This window comes from Biomphalaria glabrata, chromosome 2, assembly GCF_947242115.1.
Source record: "Biomphalaria glabrata chromosome 2, xgBioGlab47.1, whole genome shotgun sequence".
Lineage (NCBI taxonomy): Eukaryota > Metazoa > Mollusca > Gastropoda > Planorbidae > Biomphalaria > Biomphalaria glabrata.
In genome coordinates, this window is record NC_074712.1 from 57,302,782 (window position 1) to 57,324,583 (window position 21,802).

Sequence of the window (21,802 nt, forward strand, 5' to 3'; positions counted from 1 at the left end):
AGATTTAAAAAAAAAAAGTCTTCAAAATGCTTAATAGCTATTTAGGGCGTTGAAAAGAGCCATATATGTAACATATGTAACAGCTCGGGCAGCACAGGAAATACTGTATTCCTCATTAATTTTCGGACTCGAAGACAAGCCTTATTATGCGAAGGATCAGAAGAATACAAGTTATATGTTGGCACGGCCTGTAAAACGGAAGACATATGAAGACTCACCGACTAAAGCCGGGCTTTACCTCAAGTAATAAAAATATTCAACAGAATATTCGACACTGGTCTACAATATGGTTATCAACAGAGGACAAGACAAAAACTAACCAGGAGAAAATATTTCCATCTATAAGTGAGATTACACGAAGATACACCAATACCGATAACCCCTTATCAAAACGAAAACTGTATCTAAACAAGGGAAGCCATCCAATTATTATTCTTTCCCCTTACTCTTCTGTTGTGAATTAGATAAAAAAAAAAAATGGAAGAGAAACAATCGTGACGTATACAGCTTTCACAATCACGACCTATAACCAGTGAAGGTAATTACCTTCAAGTGTTATTTCCCCTGACTGAAGTTATTGATTTGAATTTGGTTGTATTATTATATCCCATTTTCTTTTTCTTTCTTTTACTATTATTTTAAGAGCGCTTGTTACTTATGGCCAGAGTCTGCAGAGGGCCATTTAAGTATAATTATGACATGAATATTCATAAAAATACTAGGTCTACCAAACGTCCTTCAAAAATACATGTCCTCCTTTTTGAGGTCGAGTCCTCTGTCCGGCAAGCCTCGGCGTAAATTTTAAAGTACCCAGCTTGTGCTTCGTTGTTTACTGCAATGGCGTAGTACGAAAAAAGTATAGCATTCCTTACTTCATATTTACCCGAAGAAGTCTCTTAAATATGAATCGTTCTCCTGCGTAGAGTACATTAAGGAAAATGGTATTCGTGAGATCGATGTCCAATTTAATAGTTTGACCAGTTAATGTAGCATTACTTCATTGGCAGGACAGAAGGATGACATGAACTTTTAGACAATCTTTTTCCTGGACAGTTATGTTCCTATATTTAAGCGAAAATGTTCCAGTAAAACCAGATGCCCAGAGCTTCTCAAGATTTGTACATTTTGTTTTCTTGTAATGACTTCTCGCTTATCAACGCACGGAGGACAAGGGAGACAAGCAGATTTATTTTTGTACTGATTCACAAACATAGTTCTCGTAAAGAAGGTCTACTATTTGAGAAAATGATAGCTAGTGCTGGTAATAGTAAAGATTTACTGATAATTTTATATCCACTCATTTTTAGCCTAGTTGTTTTTTAAATTCACTTTGTCTTGCTGTGTGTGTATATGTGCTTCTACTCCTTTGTAATCGTTGTCAGACTGAAGACTGCTGAAGTACAGGTATCAGTATCAGGTATCAGTATCAGGTATCAGTATCAGGTATCAGTATCAGGTATCAGTATCAGGTATCAGTATCAGGTATCAGTATCAGGTATCAGTATCAGGTATCAATGGATTGTCCCTTTACCTACCTCGAAGACAAGCCTTATTATGATAAATAACTAGAAATGTATAGATAAGAAATGCATAAATCAGTGATGCACAAACTAAGTCTCGCGGACCACATCCTATCCGCGACATGGCTATATCCGGGCCCTACGAAATCGCAGAGTTTCATCGTTGATCACGAACTCAATGTTTTGTGATGCGTCCCATGTGTTGAAAATGTATTTGTCCCCGAGGGTGAGAATGGTCAGGCATCACTGGTGTAGATAATTATTAGCAATATACAAGATTGTCTAGATACCTATATATCATAAGACTGAACCAGGAAGTCTGACTGGTCGTGTGGTATGCGCTCTGGACTATCATCTTGATGGCCCCGGGTTCGAGCCCTGCCTACCGCCATCTCCTGCCATCACGAAGGAGGTTTGGGCTAGGATATAATAATCTTAAATTTTGAAAGAGCATTGGTAATATGTCAGACAAACAAACATTAAAACCAAGCACCTGCTCGATAACAGTTAAACACCTGCTCGATAACAGTTAAACACCTGCTCGATAACAGTTAAACACCTGCTCGATAACAGTTAAACACCTGCTCGATAACAGTTAAACACCTGCTCGATAACAGTTAAACACCTGCTCGATAACAGTTAAACACCTGCTCGATAACAGTTAAACACCTGCTCGATAACAGTTAAACACCTGCTCGATAACAGTTAAACACCTGCTCGATAACAGTTAGCCAAAGAAACATATGACCTAAAGTTTCCTAAACACCATCTGCCCTATAGATCGTAAGGTCTGAAAGGGAAGCTTTACTTTTACTTTTATTTAATACTTGACATATTTCTTAAAGTAAAAAAAAACTCTTCCCATAAGCTTTTGTTGTTTTGTGATAACTTCCGCTAAAAGTGTGTTTTTTTCACTATTGTTGCTTTATCCTCTTTAAGTCAACCTATCAACAAAGTCCATCATAACTTATCATAAGGTTTTTTCCTTCGTCAGTAATGACTGAACATTTCAATAAATAAACCTTCTTCTAAGACTATTTGATCACTTTGCTTGCAACAAATCTCAGAGATGGAAATGTCCTTCACAAACACAGAAATGAAATCTTTTGACACTCTAGCAACGAAATTATTCACGTTTCCCCACGTCTGATAAAATAAATCTGTACGACAGAACGAATAGAATACTTCCAGAACTCCAAATCTGCGAAACAGAATTTATTGGCCACAAGAAGGCGCTAGTCTCTCGCCTGGATGAAAGAGAAAGACAATGAATAAAATCAAAAGAAGGACAGAAACCAACTTTTAAATAAAAAAGAGAAAGAGAAACAAGGGGAAATAACAAATTACTGACCAAATTTCCTTTCGTTCGTGTCTAGACAAGATTCTCTTTTCTTGTTTCATTTCTCTGTAGGACAGTGACGAGTTTATCCTGAGAATTGGAGGAATAGTTTCAAGACTAACGTCCAAGACTAACGTCCAAAACTAACGTCCAAGACTAACGTCCAAGACTAACGTCCAAGTCTTACGTTTAATTCTTACGTCCAATATTTTCTTCAGGATATCTCGAATTACAAAATAAAATAGTTGACAATATATCGTTTTAAACACATTACAATTCAGAACCTGAAATAAAAATCCCAGTCTTTACCAGGATTCGAACCCAGGACCCCCGGTTCGGTAGCTAAGCGCTTAAAATTTAACGCTCAGGCAACGCTCCTCCCAAAAGACAGTGGTACTTTATACAAAATAAGATAAGATAAGATAAGATAACTTTTATTGATCCAATCAAATGGAAATTTGGTTTGACTACAATTGACAACCTCAACGTAACTACTGTACAATAACAATATAGATGCACAATATAGATGCACATACCAAAAACACATACACACTCATAACCAGCGCTTTATAAATAGACTTCTATGTACTTCTCGATGACGACAGAATGTTAATTTTTAATGTTGGTCATCCAGGGCCTATTATTACTGAATGTTTAAATTTTCTTCTTTGGTACAATCATGTTTTCACAAAATCATGCGCGACTTTCTTCTAAGCTTAGGAATCGTGAGCTCTAACTGCAGAATTAGAGAATGGGATCCTATTCACGGAATCAAGATGCTACAGAATGATTCTAGGTATCACCTACCAAGACCGCCTCACAAATAAGGAAATCCAAAACAGCTTCACAATGGCAATCGAGCCCCATGACCTTATGAGATATCTTCAAGAAAACGCAAGCAAAAACTGTACGACCAATAATACAAGAGCCAAAGGGCTGGCTAAGACTTTTCTGCCTGGAACAGTAACAGGGAAGTGACAAAAGAATGGATTAGCTGTCGATGAAGCCTGGCAAATGACACAGAGGAAGAGAGAGAGGTGATCAACAGATCATGTGTGATGCCCCAACAGTCCAAATAACTAAGGGACAGATGAAGGTCAATGATCCTCATTAATTTAGATATAAAGTTTGATAAAATGTAAAGAAAAAAATAGCAAGAAATAGCTAATACATCTGGCTACTGATCATTGCAACTCAGAGGCGGCCTTAGAGGGTCGCGAGTGGGGCAACGTGTCCAGGCCCCGCGCCTTAGTGTCTTCTGGAGGCCCAGCGATATGAGAATCTTTTGTTACCGTCAGCCCATCGTCCAAATATTCGTGTCCCTTATTTAGCACTCACTCAGGGCCCCCGCGCACTGCTAAGGAAGCCTCTAATAGTGAAAAAAAAAAATTGACTTTTTATGTTTTGTCTGGGTATTAAAAAAATGATTGAAAAGGGAAGGAAGCGTTTAGAGAAAATATGAGAGTGGTAGAGATTAATTATTTATGTTAGAATTGGATTACTTTATACAGAGGTGTAAATAGCTTGTCTCGTAAACAACATCTCTGCTGTAAGTGTACCAAGGTCATCTTGTCACGTGATAAAAGCCGAGCGGGTAGGCGGTCAGCACGGACAGGAAATCATTAACAGGGTAAACGGATTAGCGCATGCGCAGGGTCAACACTAGATGCCAGGATCCGTAACTGTGGCAGACAATAAGAAACAACTGACGTGTCAACTTCCATTTCATCTTCAACGGCCCACTCAGTGTGGCCGTGGGATGGACAAGCCAATGAACTGCCCGGCTTCGGACACAGGGGAATAGTCTTTAGATCAACAAGACTTGAAGGGACGTCTGTGAACAAAGCATATCAGCTGAGTTGTCAGTTCTTGAAGTCTGTCACACTGTGCGCTTTATTAGTGGACTGAGATCAGTGCCAGTGAGGAATACATTTAGTTAAATCTCAAGAAATATTCTTCAAGTCTCTGAGAGACTTATAAGCAAATGTATGTTCACCAACGATGATACATAAATCTAAACAGTTATTATACCTCACATGCCATGCCCTTTTAGCTCTTTACATGTAACTGCCGTCTTCCTTGCATCGTCGATCTGCCTTAGATCATCAGTGAGACCAGGACACATTGTCCTGACATTCCAAGTGGCCAGTCGCATGACAGGGATTTTCTTTTTCAGTTTAATTTTTCTTCTTTTGTTGCTTGGTGCAAGTTTCCAGCCTACTTGTCGTTTTAAACTAAGCTCTAAGCACCCATTAGAGCAGGCAGGCTGTGGCGGATCAGCACCTAACTGACTGGGGGCTGCCCAGGTTGAGGCGGGCGGTAGCTGATCAGTGAGGCGCGAAGACCTCTCCCACCGTCAGAGACAACCCGTGGCGTCCATACATTACGCCAATCAAGTTGGACTTATAACCCGTAACTGTTGTCTCCCGTGTTGTTTTAGCCGCTTTGCAGCAGCACCAGAGTTTCCTATCCGGGGCGCATTCCTGGGCCTTGGATAAAGGGGTCATGGGTGGCCCATGCGTCATGATCCCTCTCTCGACCTTGCTAATGTGATCCAAAGGAACGCATCGCATTACATTTGGCACCAACTCGGTTGCAGAAGCTGCCGGAGGGAATTTCGCAGCTGATACTCCCAACGCCTAAGGGGCTTCACTCCTGATTTCTCCTCGAGGTTGTCTCCTGAAGCCTCAGTACCGCAAGGCAGCGGGGGTTTGAAGTCAGAGTACCCCTCTCCTAGATGAACTGCCTTACTAGGCTGACGAGCTCCATCTGCCCGAAGCTCCCGGTTTTGTGGCGCCAAGTATCCGCCTTCACCCCTTCACCTGTTAGTAAGAGCAGTTTCGCCGGGCTTAATATCTAAGCCACACGAGCAGGCCAGGTGCTGGACTTAGCCACACCAGATTCTGCCCCGTCTCAAGATTAAGCCAAAACCAGTGACTCATTTGGGCGCATCCATTGCCTTTCGAGACAAAAGGAGCCATGTATTATACCTCAAAACATGTTATTTTTGATGCCGTAGCATACAAATAACATATATCTCCGAAGGCTCAAATTCTCCCTTGCAGAAGTCCTGGACAGATACTCTTCTGTTGTACATAATGCATTATGTCACTATGTGACTCACCATACAGGTCGAGAACTTGTGGCTTCCGAGATCTGTCGAAACGGACTTGGGCAAGTCTGGGGACAGAGAGTACACATCAGTGGCGTCTATTCTTAGAGCTAAAGAAAATATGTTCACATCACTATTCCGAAAGCGATTCTCGTACTGGTTTATGTTGTCATGTTTGCGTTCCATCCTGGAGTTGCATCCCTTGAAGTAACCTCTCTTGCTAAATGCAGCGTGGTAAAAATGTCTTGAAGACTAGAGTGAAGTGAATGGGAAGTGAAGTGAATGTCTAAAGAGTTAGCAAACAGCAAACGGACGCTGGTCTTCCTTTCACTGAGTTTTTAGTTGTATAAAGTGCTATCGATTCGAATTCTGAACGCTATAGATCTAGTTGTCTGTTTTGTTTCCAAACGGGAGGACCTATTGGTAACTCTCCTGTTGGAGACTTCTGCAGACACAGAAGATGAAGAGATTGTTCGGTGAAGTGTTTTTTATAGTATAAGTACTTATCTTTAATCTGTTGGACCGTTGGGGGACAATACAGGATCTTTCAACCGTCTTTCTCCATTCCTCTCCGTCTTTTGCCTTGGAAAGAATTTCATTCATTGACAGGCCCGCCCATTCTTTGATGTTTTCCCATCGCTTTCTCTGACTTCCTCTTCTTCTTCTTCTTCCTAATACTGTTCCATGAAGGAAGGTCTTTGGGAGCCCTGAGCACCTTGTGATGTGGCCATAGAGTTTGAGTTTACGTTTATTTTTTGTTTTTGACAGTCATTGTAGGGTCCAATTAATACTGTTTATTATCTCTTCATTCGTGATGAGGTCTTTGTAAGTGACATCTAAGATCTTTCTGTAGCATTACTAGGATCTTCTTCTCGAGATAAGCAGTCAGCGTTCAAGATGCATATAAGAATGTGGCCATGACCAGGGAGTGCATCAGTCTTATTTTAATTACTATGTTGGCCATAATAATTATCAAAGAATAGAAAAGACAATCCAACCTAAAAGAAATTTTGCAAATGAAAACGCGTTTAGTCAAATCGACAACACCAACAGCGATGTTACAAATCTAACTTGTGACATGGCGAAATTTCTTGTGCAATGAGAAACGTATTTTATTAGCGGAGCGATTCATTTTATGGGTGTAAAAAATACATTTTGTTTTGTTGTCGTCTGCCGCCTTGCTATTACTTCGTTTGATGGTTGGACCAAGGAACAGATGGACGTCTGACCCTCTCCAAACTACGCAATTAAATGGTCACAAGTGAACTACAAAAGTAAAAAAAAAAATGTTTGCTATTGTTTTAAGAGTGAAAGAGTTTATTTAGTATGTATTGTAAAGTTATGTTATGTGTTATTTTATATTTATTTAACTTTATAGTGTCTATTTTGCACTAGATGACGACTTCACTTCACATGCATTACTGTTGCCTATGGTTACTACAGATACTACAGCAACAAACATGTAGATTCATAAATAAACTCAATTGTAACAGACATCATATTTATTGAATATAAAATAACAACTCACTGGCCAGTCCAGCCATAAGGAATCACGTATCATATTTCACAAACTTACTTATAAAATCCTATAGAATATATCAAATAGATAATATGTTAGATACCAGTAATGACTTTTAGCAAGAATAATTCATACGTCCATTCTCTTCCAAGACCATGATAACTACTGACTTTTGACCATGTTGTCCACCATCAAAGCGAGGCTTTTTACCCATAATTCCCAACAATAAATAAGTGTACTCCGTGCATAATATATAGAACAATAAAAACAACACAAGACACAGATATTTTACAAAGAGAAATAGAAGAATTACAGAAAAGGGAATCAAATTGGAGCATGTCTTTCCACCCAGAAAAATGTCAGTTGTTAAGAGTAACAAAAAAACTAAAACAAAATTAATTCCACTCATCTTATTCATGGCAAACCAGTAACACAGACTAAAAACGCAAAATACCTAGGTGTTATAATAAATGAAAAACTGTCATGGAATCCACATATTGATGAAACTATTAAAAAATCAAACAAAGCATTAGGATTTATTAAAAGAAATTTCTATAAATCAAATAAGAACATAAACTAAAATGTTATTTAACCTTGGTTAGGCCAATGATAGAATATGCATCCTCCGTTTGGGACCCCTCAACTCAAGAAAACATTAAGAAACTGGAACAGACACAAAATAGAGTAGTGAGATTCAAAACAAACGAATATTCACATTTGACTAGAGTAACACCTTTAGTAAAATCACTAAATATAGAAAGCCTTCAGGACAGAAGACTCAAAAGTAAAGTAGCAATTATACATAAAACACTGAACCATAATCTTCAAATACAAAAACAAAATTTAATAAAATACTCAGAAAGACACAAAGATAAAGGCCCATACCTTGTTCCATATGCTAGGACAAATTTGTACAAATACTCCTTCTTCCCTAGTCCTATTAGAGCATGGAATGGGTTGCCTGAGCTAGCCAGGAAAACCAATGACTTGGCAGAGTTTTAAGTCATTGGTTAATATGCATGACTAAATGCATGACGCGTAGGACGTAATCATCTTCTTTTTTGAAGTAACGTCTGTATTATATAAGATAAGGTAAGAAGATTCCCGACTAGACTAAACAACAATATATGTGACATGTATACAAGTTGAATATAAATTAAAACAGTTTTCCTCAGTATGCTCGTGTAACACCATAGTGTCCTGTCATGATGGTGAAACATTCAAGCTAATTGATAGAGGAGAAATTGTCTTATATTCCATACCTGTATTTATTCTATATTCGATAACATCCTGATACAAGTCGTCAGGTAGAAATATAGGCAGGTAGAAATATAGTAAAACTTTCGGTAGTAATATAGTCAGGTAGAACATATAGGGAGGTAAAAATATAGTTAGGTAGAAATATAGGTAGAAATAAAGGTAAAAATAAAGGTAGAAATAAATGTAGAAATATAAGTAAAGTTCCCCTTTCACACCCATGCAATCCTTAGGACTAGTGATGTAAAGGTCATCTGTTTCTGTGGCCCAAGATTAACGAGTGAGTCATGTGGCAAGCACAACTCAGAACTCAGAGAAGTTCTAAACATCCCGAAATTAAAAATACATCTTCATCAGGATTTGAACCCAACCATTGTTGTTATTGTTTTGTTGTTGTTGTTGTTGTTTTTTTTGTTGTTTTTGTTGTGTAAAGGCTCAAAAATATTTTTATAGCAACTTTGTGTATAGCCTGAAGACAAATTATTATTATTTTTTAATTTTGTTATGAAGACACAATATTATTATTTTTACATTTTGTTATGAAGACACAATATTATTATTTTTACATTTTGTTATGAAGACACAATATTATTATTTTTACATTTTGTTATGAAGACACAATATTATTATTTTTACATTTTGTTATGAAGACACAATATTATTATTTTTTAATTTTGTTATGAAGACACAATATTATTATTTTTTAATTTTGTTATGAAGACACAATATTATTATTTTTTAATTTTGTTATGAAGACACAATATTATTATTTTTTAATTTTGTTATGAAGACACAATATTATTATTTTTAATTTTGTTTTTATAATAATATAATATTCGTGTTTATTAATATATAACATTTTCCCTCCAGACAGGGGAGACAACTGATCCTGTCCGGTACGAGTATTCATTGTAGAAACACAAAATGTGAATCAAAGCTTGAACTCCTCTTATGTCGACGAAATAAATCTAAATTGTTTAAAATATCCAGACGATTTCTACATCAATGTAATTATATAAAAACTACAAATTAAATCATAAGAGTCTACAGGATTTTGAATCGATTTCCATCTAATCATTAAATATTTACACCCCCTGTCATCGGCCGTAGGTATATGTATTATATCAGTCGATGAAGACACACACACAATTCTTTATATAGATTTTTTTTTCATTCATTTCCATACCAGTCTAGTTTCAATAGATAGTGAAGCCAGAATTTATATTAGAACATGTCCAGTGATTGCACTTTGACCCCCGGCACTTGTGCCCATTGATACAATCTGAAAGTAATGTTAACTTCATCTTTGTAAGACTAGTGCACTATTATAATTATAGAATGCATTTCTTTAAGAATATTATTATTTATTATGCAAATTTTACGAACCTTTCTTTGAAAGAAAAGATTATTATTAGCTATGTTTATCAATGCATACTATATTGTGCTGGACATTCATAGATAAATTTAACTCACACAAAAGATTTACCTTCTCATAGGATTCTCAGTCTAATAGGTTAATTCAGACAAAAGATTTACAGTCTCATAGATAGTTAGATGAAAGATGTACAGTGTCTCATAAATTAAGTCAGACAAAAGATTTATAGTCCCATATATTAAATCAGACAAAAGATTTACAATCCCATAGATTAAGTCAAACTCAAGATTTTCAGTCCCAAAGATTAAATCAGACAAAAGATTTACCGTCTCATAAATTAAGTCAGGCGAAATATGTTCAGTCTCATAGATTAAATCAGAAAGACAAAAGATTTACATCCTCATAGATTAAATCAGACAAAGGATTTACAGTCTCATAAATTAAGTCAGACAAGTGATTTACAGTCTCATAGATTAAGTCAGACAAATGATTTACAGTCTCATAGATTAAGTCAGACAAATGATTTACAGTCTCATAGATTAAGTCAGACAAATGATTTACAGCCTCATAGATTAAGTCAGACAAATGATTTACAGCCTCATAGATTAAGTCAGACAAAAGATTAACGATCTCTAGACTAGATGTCAAAGTAAATTCATACAAAAATACGCTGAAATTGATTTTGAAGTTTTATCGGTTCGACTCCAATGATTTTGTTTTAACCCACTACTTCCTGACATGATATTTTGATCTTGCAGGATGAGTATGGAACAGTACTTTCATTATGAAATCTGATTTTATATTGATACTGATTATTAGTGATTATATTTTGATATCAGATATGTGTATATATAAATAAGGCTAGTCTTTGAGTCCAAGGATTAAGGAGGAGTGCAGTATTTTGGGTGGCTGCTCAGACGTGACCTCCGTGACCTCTATGTCGAAGATGCCGCTGAGACTAAGTATAATAATATCATGTATAATTTCACCAACCATATTCTTTCTTTGTGTTTCTCAATCAACAATAAACATAATCAAGAAGAGGAGGGGACGGACCGCGACCAACTTTGAGACTTACGAATATAAAAAGTTATACAAGCATTACTCTAGTCACACTAGTGTCAACTACGGTAGAATTTAAGAGTACTACGCGTATGTATGCAAATGTTATCTCCCTTTAGTGGCTTACTCATGCAACGTAGATCTAGTAATGATGTGTATGACTAAGAAAATTACTCACCTAAAAAGAATCTGTAGGTCAAGATCTAGATTTATATGTTTTAAGGTAAAACGAGAATGTTAGAATAAAACAGAGAGAAAAAAAATTGACTAGCCTAACTAAAACTGACAGTAAAGTAAAATCATTTCACTTACTTTAACACAGTGCTTCACTTGCAACGGCTTCGAGGCCAGCTGTGTAACGGCTAAGTTGACTCTGTGTTTACGATGATATATTATATATAAATGAATGCCGTTCTCTAGGGTAAAGAGGCTGCTCATCGGCTGATGGGCTCCTGAATGCCACGAAAGTGTAATTATTAGCTGTTGTTTAATTGGTGTGTTTAATAATTCACTCAAACCTAACACGGCTGAACTATCTGTCGAATAGTAACAAGGGAGGAGCAGTGTGGTGGAGGCGAGACGATTTGAGACATGAATATTTTTTACAACAACCGTGTCTAAACTGATCGTTTGATTAACTTTTATCGTACAGTAGTCTCCCGTTAAATCCCATTCATCTCCTAATTAAATTGTATGTAATTAACTAATTTGACTTGTTTCGGACAAAATGAAAATTATTACGCCCTAGCTCTAACCTCCTGCAGGGGGGGGAGGGGATGATAAGGCAGGATTCGAACTCCTGACCGTTATGACGACAACACGTACTACAAAGTCAAGCAGCCATCTTTTAGTTGTTTCTTTCTTTGTGATTCTTATTGCAAAAAAAAAAAAAAAAAAAAAAGATAAATAATATTAATGAGCTGCGTATGTCCCAAGGAGAAGATTTGGAAAGACATTGCGCCGAATAAAATAATCCACTCACGTTGAGATTGTACTTCTAAAAGAATCTCATGTCCGCTACCTACTGCCTAGTAAGGGAGACAGTGTTCAGCGATGTTTGATTATTTATTTCGTAGTGTTGTTCGATTACTTAGTTCTGTATGTGTCAGTCAAGTCATGTAACAAAGATAATCCCGCGGCATTCCGCCCAAAAAAAAAAAAAAGACTCCGTATAAATAGGGACTATACTTATCGGTTCTAAGATAAACTCTTATATATGTTTTATTTGAAAATGTTTTATTATTAATATCGTTATAGATTTTTCTTTCGTCTGAATAGACATAGCAGTCGTCTGCTCGTCTTACGCTCCTGTGATTAAGTTTCTGTTGCTTAGCAACAAACACAGCACAGTCAAAGATTCTATTGGGCATAATCAAGAATACATACAAGATGAAAGACACATCAAAGGTTAGTGTCCTAGACCAGTGTCTCTTAAATCAGAGTTTAGTGTCCTAGACCAGTGTCTCTTAAATCAGAGTTTAGTGTCCTAGACCAGTGTCTCTTAAATCAGAGGTTAGTGTCCTAGACCAGTGTCTCTTAAAAGAAAGTTTAGTGTCCTAGACCAGTGTCTCTTAAATCAGAGTTTAGTGTCCTAGACCAGTGTCTCTTAAATCAAAGTTTAGTGTCTTAGACCAGTGTTTATTAAATCAGAGGTTAGTGTCCTAGACCAGTGTCTCTTAAATCAAAGTTTAGTGTCTTTGACCAGTGTATATTAAATCAGAGTTTAGTGTCCTAGACCAGTGTCTCTTAAATCAGAGTTTAGTGTCCTAGACCAGTGTCTCTTAAATCAAAGGTTAGTGTCCTAGACCAGTGTCTATTAAATCAAAGTTTAGTGTCCTAGACCAGTGTCTAGTAAATCAAAGGTTAGTGTCCTGGACCAGTGTCTCTTAAATCAAAGTTTAGTGTCCTAGACCAGTGTCTCCTTATTTAGGATATGAGTACAAATGAATATTTAAAAAAAAAGGTGGGAATGGGTATGGGGTGCCCTTGCTGAACATGTTGACCTATAGATAAATACTGAGTACGCTTCCTACGTGTCAAATGGAAAGAAAGTAATTAAATCTACGCCCCCATCCACCGCTAGACAAGCAAGGGTCAAACCCCTGGTACCCTTGAGTCAACAGTTCGAAGCGCACTGTATCATACCATGTCTATTGCATGATTTGCATCTTAATTAGTTGAATTTCAAAGCGATGTTACATTATTGATGATTTCAACAAACACTGAATTCTAAGACTGGTCAATGAATTGATTGGTTCAAGATGGGGGAAAAAAAGATTTTAGATTTTTTTGTAAGTTTTTTTTTCTAATTAGGTACTTCCTCTATTAAGCTACGCCCCAGGAATTACTAAAGGCTTAGGTCAAGACCATCGACTAACTATGGCCCAAGGTCACTTTGTCCAGCGCTGGACCAGATTCTCTACATTCTAAAACCCAATTAGAGGTGGACACCAAACATCTATTTGTCTACAGTAGATGCTGTTTCTATCTAGCTGGGGCTGGAGTCAGGGCAGCAAGGGGAGAATACTACACTTCATATTTACAGCAGAAGTTCTCTCTCTCTCTCGTATGTATTTGTTTGTAAATAAGACTGCGTTAGGAATAGGTCGTCTTCACTTTGTTTTTAATTTTAAATTAGTTTTTAAATGTGTGGGGGTCGCATTGGCGTTATTTAAAAGGGAGACTAGAGTAAATGAGGCTTCTATATTATATTTTATTTAGTGGAAGAGGGAGTTTATAAAAAATAATGCTTATATAGAGTTTAGTTGTATCAAATAGTTTGTATCAGTCATGTATTTAAATTTTTAATAGATCTAGACCAACAATAAGTCTTTTTGTTTAGTGTAGTTACTAGTTTCACGCTTTTAGCTTTCTCAGTACATTTTGATCCTATCACTTGTCTAGACCAGTTGGAAAGGGGTGGGGAGAGAAAGAAGGGGGTATCTGGGTGATCGCTTTTTTAAATGCATCTATAAAAAAAAAGGTGAACGACCTGAATTCGAATTCTCCTCAGTCTCCTCAAACCAACACACTAACCACTCTGCCAGCGAATCGCTTATTAAATAAAAGTTTTCATAGTTATCTATTGTTAGCTTGAAAATTTAATTCAACATTAAATTCACACATGTTCCTCATTTGTCTTGGCCGACAGTGTGTACACTGTACACGTTTACATAAACAACATACTCTTGTCACAAGAGAAGTATCTCAATATGATCTTCATTTAAACAGAAAGTGGGATATTTCCGCATCTTTTTGCTAATTCTGGTTTTAGAGTTTCCTTGAATATTTTTTTTTCTGTTTGCCTTTTTTGCTTTCTTACTGAGACCTAAAATAAAACAAACATTATTTGTATACGTTTATTATTGGATCCTATCAATTTAACGAGGCAAATGTCTACACTGCAATGCAATGGTCCTATAAAAGTCCACAGAAGTATCTAATATCATATGAGAGTGCCCGTCTTCTAGCTGAATCTAGCTCCAGAACAGGCTGGTTTCAGGGCTGGAATGTTCGCTATTGACCAAGTTATCACCTAGAAACCTTCTCCAATCTTCAGTCTGGTCTTCTTCTTGTTGACGGTCGTTGACTTGTAGCACCAAGCAGCTGGTAGACAACTAAGCCGCTGTAGTAATGTATCCTAACTTGTTAAACTTGAAATATTCTGAATAACTTATTTTGTGAACAATATTATATTAAACTTTTATTACAATATAAACAAATACAACTTCAGATAAAATGAAATCAATGTGGTTGACTTTAAATATAAAATGGTATTGTAATAACTTAGGGGAGGCAACTCTACGAGATATAGGTGTTTATTTACAAGACATCCCAGTTACACAAAACAACATCTTCTCTTAGCACAGTCTCTCCATATTGGCTCTCTAGACTTGGGCGGAAATCGTTCTTCTTTCTAATGTTGACATCCTTTTAGGTCTAGTCTATCACAGTGCGCACCTTCTAGCACTAGCCTGGATGGCATAACAGTATTCTCAACAAAATCTAACTCGCTCCAATAACACAGCTCTGTCAGTCTCAGGTTCTGATGTCGTCTGTCCTAACTAAGACAGCTGACGATAATGTCACCTATGTTGCATCATTCAGATCCAATCGCTAACTTCTTCCCATCGTCACAATAGAAACACACCCACTCCATAACATCCCTTCAGTAATGAGTCATAAATATACATAAACAAGATTCAATTAAAGTTTACAAAGTACAAGAGTTCTGCTGACACGGAAGACCAGGAAGAAATTACTAATTTCTTAGAAAAAAAAAAAAAAAACACCCCCCCCCCCAATCCCCCAAAGAAAGTGTGTATCAATTTTAAATGTTCTATCCAACATTTACACTAGCACTCTCTCTCTCTCTCTCTCTCTCTCTCTCTCTCTCTCTCTCTCTCTCTCTCTCTCCATCAATTTATGCTGCCATGATTTGCTTAAGGTCGTGACTATTATAACTACCACACTCTTACCCAGCATGATTAGCGTCCAGCTCAGGTCACAATAGAGAAGAGGGATGTTGATCTGTCCGAACAGAACGACCAGGACCGACTCCTTGTTTGCTTGAGACTCACACCACTCTCTGTGGAGTCTCTACCAAACGTTTGTTGAATTGTCGGACACCACTAGAAGGTCACGTAAAGCCTCAGACTAAATAAATGTTACAGTTGATGGGTGACGGATATACCATAACGTTAAAATAATTTATGGAACATTAATTCAATTGCCTAAAAAAATTATTTAAAAAAAATTATGTATTTTATGTAAACCAGAGTTGAAACATTTATAAAGTGTTTTAAATATTTATTTCTCAGTACTAGATCTCGTTCGATACTCAGGCACCTTATTTTCAAATTATTTAAGGACTAAAGGAAGCAACACGTATGTTTGAAAAGAATGCTTGTGAATGCCTGTCTAGTCATGTGGTTTACTCTCAGGATTGTCACGTCACGGTTGTCCAGGGTTCAAAGCCTCTCGCCGTCATTCCCCTGTCGCTGGAAGTTTTGGCTCAAACTTTTCTTCATTTCTTAGAAGTATTGTTGGAACGTGTTTAAAAGAAATTACAAAGTTACTGTAAAAAAATAATAATAATAATCCTAGATTTCTGTGTCGATCACAGCCGGGTCAACGTAACCACGTACAATGCTGAAATTTTCCTTGTCCTTCGAAGACAATGTATTAAAGGTCAAAAACTGTAACAATGTGTAAGCCCGTTGTTGCTATCTACTGCGCAAGCGCTAGTTGTTTTGTTTTTATCTTGTTTTACTGATTTACTGCCCCTGCATGTAGATTGGAGAAAAAAAAAGTGGAAATGTTCTGTTTGTTTCTATGTCCCTTTATGAGTGCTAGTGACGAAGTCACGTGGTCTAAACGAGGAAAGGGCTGCGATATTTTAATTTTGTTTGCGGACTTCCATTTCCACCAGAGTAGTGGTTCGTTCTGTTTTTTTAGAGCGAGACCAGTCGTGATAGAAGGCCTTAACGCTGATTCGCAACGTCACAGTCTGTGGGCTCGTTGTCTGTACGACGTGGCACTGAGACTTGGACCTAAAGTTGGTGAGCAGTTCAGCTTTTCCTTGGATGGTGGGTTATCTGTCAGGCACTGAGACTTGGACTTAAAGTTGGTGAGCAGTTCAGCTTTTCCATGGATGGTGGGTTATCTGTCAGGCACTGAGACTTGGACCTAAAGTTGGTGAGCAGTTCAGCTTTTCCATGGATGGTGGGTTATCTGTCAGGCACTGAGACTTGGACCTAAAGTTGGTGAGCAGTTCAGCTTTTCCATGGATGGTGGGTTATCTGTCAGGCACTGAGACTTGGACCTAAAGTTGGTGAGCAGTTCAGCTTTTCCATGGATGGTGGGTTATCTGTCAGGCACTGAGACTTGGACCTAAAGTTGGTGAGCAGTTCAGCTTTTCCATGGATGGTGGGTTATCTGTCAGACACTGAGACAGGAGCCGACCAGTTGAACACCTATTATCGATATTTTGTTGTCGTGCGCATCTAGAGTTGCTTCTTTGCTCGATGTTTCTCTTGTGTGCACCATAATGGTTTGGGCGTTAGTTTCTAAGGACGCGCTATATTGGTGTCATTGCTCTGTTTGCTTTGCCTTTAGATGGAGCTTTCTGTTGTGGTTGTCTTCCCCAGTGTTGGGTAAGTTAGTTAATTTTAATGTCTTCTGAATGTTGTAAATCTAAAATCGTTATTGATATAATTTGTGAATGGCGGTCTCAAGGAATGCGGTTTTTTTTTTGTTCAGGGACGCAGGCTTGGGACTCTGTTGTAGTCAAACCTGATTGTTTGGTTTGGTTCTTGCATTCATGGCTTTGGGTTGTGGGCTCCGCGGGCCCTGATCGAATGGTGACACTGAGATTAAGGTGTGCTTTGTTATTTTTTGAATAAGCTGCTTGTTTGTACTTGACCTTGTAAAATACTATTTACCAAACAAGTATTCATCTGTCATGTCATTATTACATTACATTATTTACTCATTAAATTGTTGCATTTTACACTCTTGTTATTAACTGATCTCAGTATAGTCAGTATTTTTGTTGTATAATTACCTACGTATTAGGCCTAACTAATAAACTGTCCGGGCAGACGAGCCACGGCCAAATTACAACCCCCGGCAGGAAGTTTATAAACACGGTTCAGGTGGGGAGAAACTCGGAGAGTAATGAACTTATGTTTACCCCTAGATGAACCAAAAAAAAAAACCAACTGACATTTGCCACTATAACGTAGAACTATTTCTCTGCCCTCAGACTCTAGTCCTACAGCTTAAGATGCCGGAATCGATGGCCTGTTGAGGTTCTGCCCAAGACTCTAATGGGGGGAACTTCCAGCCCACCCCTACTCCCCCCCACAAGCTGTGATGGCTGAACTCTTAAAGGGGTCTTCTCAATTCATAATATTTGTTTTGTTCTGTCCTTGAGATCTAAAGACTAAATGGCTTACTGGCAGCACACATAAACAACCAATTCTAATTTTATTTTTTGGTTATAGCTAGCAACATCTGAACAGTTTTTATTTTAGTTTTTATTTTAAAGTTATTTAATTTCAGATTAAGAGGGAAAATGTCTTTAAAATTTTAAAATAATCAGCACAGCACAACTTACAAATGCACACACACACATATACAAACACATACGTCTAGAAACAGAAGAAAGTGAGTGAAGAAATAAATGAAAAGGGAGAGAATTTCCAAAAAAAAAATCTTTTTAAAATGTTCCTCAAGAGATCAATAACTTTACGATAGTTTTAATGAAGGTAAAAATGAAAGCTTAGAAGGCCATTGCTAAATGCCATCACGTGACAACAAAATGTCACTTCATAAAAGCGTGATGAAGTCAACTATTCAATAAAAATCTATACCAAATCTTTATGTTATTCAATAAAGTAATTAAGCTTAAATAATAGTTTAAAGATGTGCACACGAAGAGTTTAAAAGAAACAAATTCAGATATACACAGCTTTGTAGAGCGACACCAATCAAATATCCAGAGCTTCAAAGGACAACACCAATAAAATATCCACAGCCTCAAAGGGTAATTCAATTCAAATATCCACAGCTTTTATGTGTAATAGCATTCAAATATTCACAGCTTCAAAGGGCAACACTTTTTAAGTTCTTTTTGTCTATAACCATTCCCAATATCAACAGGCTCAGGTGACAACACTATTATAATATCCACAGTATATAACTATATTGTCACAACGTGTGTTGTGGTGCCGGGGATTTTACTTGAATTAAAATAGTTGAATAAATGACGATCTAGGATTCACAATAAAAGATTCTTTGTTAAAACACAACTTTGGAACTTTATTTAAATATAAAACGTAAGTACAGCTTATGTACAAGTTACAGATCAACAAGCACAAATAATATTACAAAGGCTTTAAATCAGAGCTCTTAGAAAACGCGACTGTATACTAGGAAATTCTTTCATCGACTCCCGTTCTTTCTACTCTCGTCAATTCTCTGGCGCTAACTCTTTTTAAAAAATGTCTTCATTTATTTTCAAATCAACCAATAGATTTGCAACATCGTAATTACGTCTCGGGTAAAACCTGAGGTGCTGTCAAGGGTCTAGATTTGTGGGGTAATTCCTGAGGCTCAGTCAAGGGTTTATATTTCTATTTACACACAAGCTTTTAAATGTGAAATATACAAATAAATCTATAATGGCATCTGTGACATATATATATATATTTATTTATTTATATATGCCTATATGAAACAGTAGATACAGGGGATGTATGATTGTATACAATATATATTACATGTAGCCAACCGATAGTCGAAAACCTAACAGTGAGCAAAGAATCAGCTTTGCAACCATTTGACTCTACGTCATATATATGTCGCGAAAGATTGGGGAAATGTGTAGCCCAAATGTAGCCTGATTGCTTCTACATTCCGTATATCGATTTTGTTCAATCGCTTGTCATCAAAACACTAATTATGATTGAGAGCTCGCGATCATATGAAGTCCGTATGTGTCAGGGGAGGGGAGGGGCGGGGGGGGGGAAACGTGAGAGCGAAGTAGAAAATAGAATTAGAGTTATAAATATGAATGCTATTAAAATTCTGTTACAAAAATAAATTAAGATTTTATAGTTCAAGATTTACAACTTAGTGTAAGAATCTAGGTCCAAACTTTTTTAAGATGCAGGATATAAACTAGACTTAATGTTGTAAAGATATTCCTAAACCAAGTTATATAAAAAAATTGTGTTTTTTTTAATTCCTCTATTCAGCTTGTAAATTCATAGAGGGAGAATTGGGCCGGGCTAGAAAATGTTTTTTTTTTAATGTATCATTCATTCGTTATTAAGAATAAAATATTCGCTCCTACGAAACATCAGCTTCCCAAAGGAGGAATAGTCCATTTAAAACAAATATTTTTTCATATTTTTATTTGTTTAAAAGACAATTCCTCTTTTGCCCTCCCCAAATCCCCCTACCCGCAAACAAAAATTTTGGATATGTGAATGTATAAATCCACTCAGAGTCTATAGCATTCTACTGACAGACCTCTAGATCCAGACTTAGCAGACGGTGCGCAAAATGTTCCTGAAGGCTGAATGTCTATTTATTTTTTGAAACTCTTTAATGATTAGCGCCTACAAGTCGTGTCTGTTCAAGATAAAGATTGTTTAAACAAAATTTAAATTTGAGAAGATTAGATTTTGAACAATTATAACGGTCAAATTAGAGTTTTCCAGTGTGGCCAATTCTCTTTTCCCAAAAAGACATTCAACCAATTTCTAGCAAAATCGTTAGACCCGTTTTTTGGTATCCGTGTCAATACAGGAGCTAGTTTTTACAAAGAGTTTGTGAGCTGAATAGAGGAATCGTATTTAAATAAAACTAAAATCTTAAACTATAAACCTGGAGCAAACAATAGCCTAGAATCACAGACAGTGTTGACTTTGAACTGCACGCATTAGATACAGATACTTCTTTAGTTACATCGTCTGCACGTTCATCTATTGTGTCTGCTCTAAAAACAAAGTGCAGACGATAACTGGACACGAGCGCTTTGATTCTCATTACATCAAACTGCAGACAGACTGAAATAGAGTCATTCAAATTGACGCCGTCAGGTCATGAATATTAAATTAAGAAGACTTACATCGTTTGGGGTTTGGTGGCCGAGAGGTAATGCTCTTGGTTTCCAAACCGAGGGGTTACGATTTCGAGTCTCGGTGAAGACTGGGATTTTAAACTTCGGGATTCTTAGGACGCCCCTGAGTCCACTTAACTCTAGAGGGAACATGACATTAGTTGGATAAATTAAGGCGGTTGGTCGTTGTGCTGGCCACGTGATCCTTCGTTAACCGTAGGCCATAAAAACAGATGACCTTTACATCATCTGCCCTAAAGATAGTAAGGTCTTAAAGGGGTACTTTACTTTTAGACCTAATTGTTACGTCACAAGACTCACATGCAAGATGCAATACAACTAATTGAAAATGTCATTACGAGTCAAGCTTCAAAGGCAGTAGGCGCCAGTAGGTTATAATTGTCAACATGGCTAGAAACATTTACATAAGTCTCGACATAGACTATAGGAACTACTTTAATTTATAGCATCTCAACATAAACAATATAAATTACAATTCATTTAAATCGTCAATACATTATCCATATAAAATACAGTCAATTTAATTCAAGACTTAAGTCGATTCTCTTCTTCAAGACAGCGAGGGTATAAAATACTGTTAATTTGTAAGACCAAGACATACAGAATATACATAATCCTTTCAATTCGCCACTTCAAGACATCGATAATATAAAATACTATTTATTCCTTACACTAAGACACAGAGAAATATAAACTAGAGCTAATTCACAACACCAAGACACAGAGAAATATAAACTAGAGCTAATTCACAACACCAAGATACAGAGAATGTAAACTAGAGTTTATTCAGTACATCAAATCACAGCTGACATACCTGTAGTCAAAGTTAAGGCTGGACTGACTCTAACACGTCACTTAAAACCAACAGAAGCTAGGCAGACCAATTTCCTGAAAGTCCTGGACTCCAGATGACAGGCTCCACCGGGGCGCTCCATGTACCACCCCAGAGCTATCATGACTTGTCAC

The 21,802-nt window shown here is 37.0% G+C and overlaps 1 protein-coding gene across 4 annotated transcripts in view; it reads right to left on the reverse strand.

Annotated features, from left to right (window-relative positions):
- Positions 1-21,802, reverse strand: part of LOC106072102 (paladin-like) — a 205,734-nt gene extending 183,932 nt beyond the window's left edge. For 3 of the 4 annotated variants that reach the window (XM_056021605.1, XM_056021606.1, XM_056021602.1), the window contains exon 1: positions 21,651-21,802. The gene's annotated coding sequence lies outside the window, so the exon portion shown is untranslated. Of the gene's footprint in view, positions 1-11,496; positions 11,636-21,650 lie in introns of those variants that run through there. The other variant, XM_056021603.1, reaches the window with a different exon arrangement.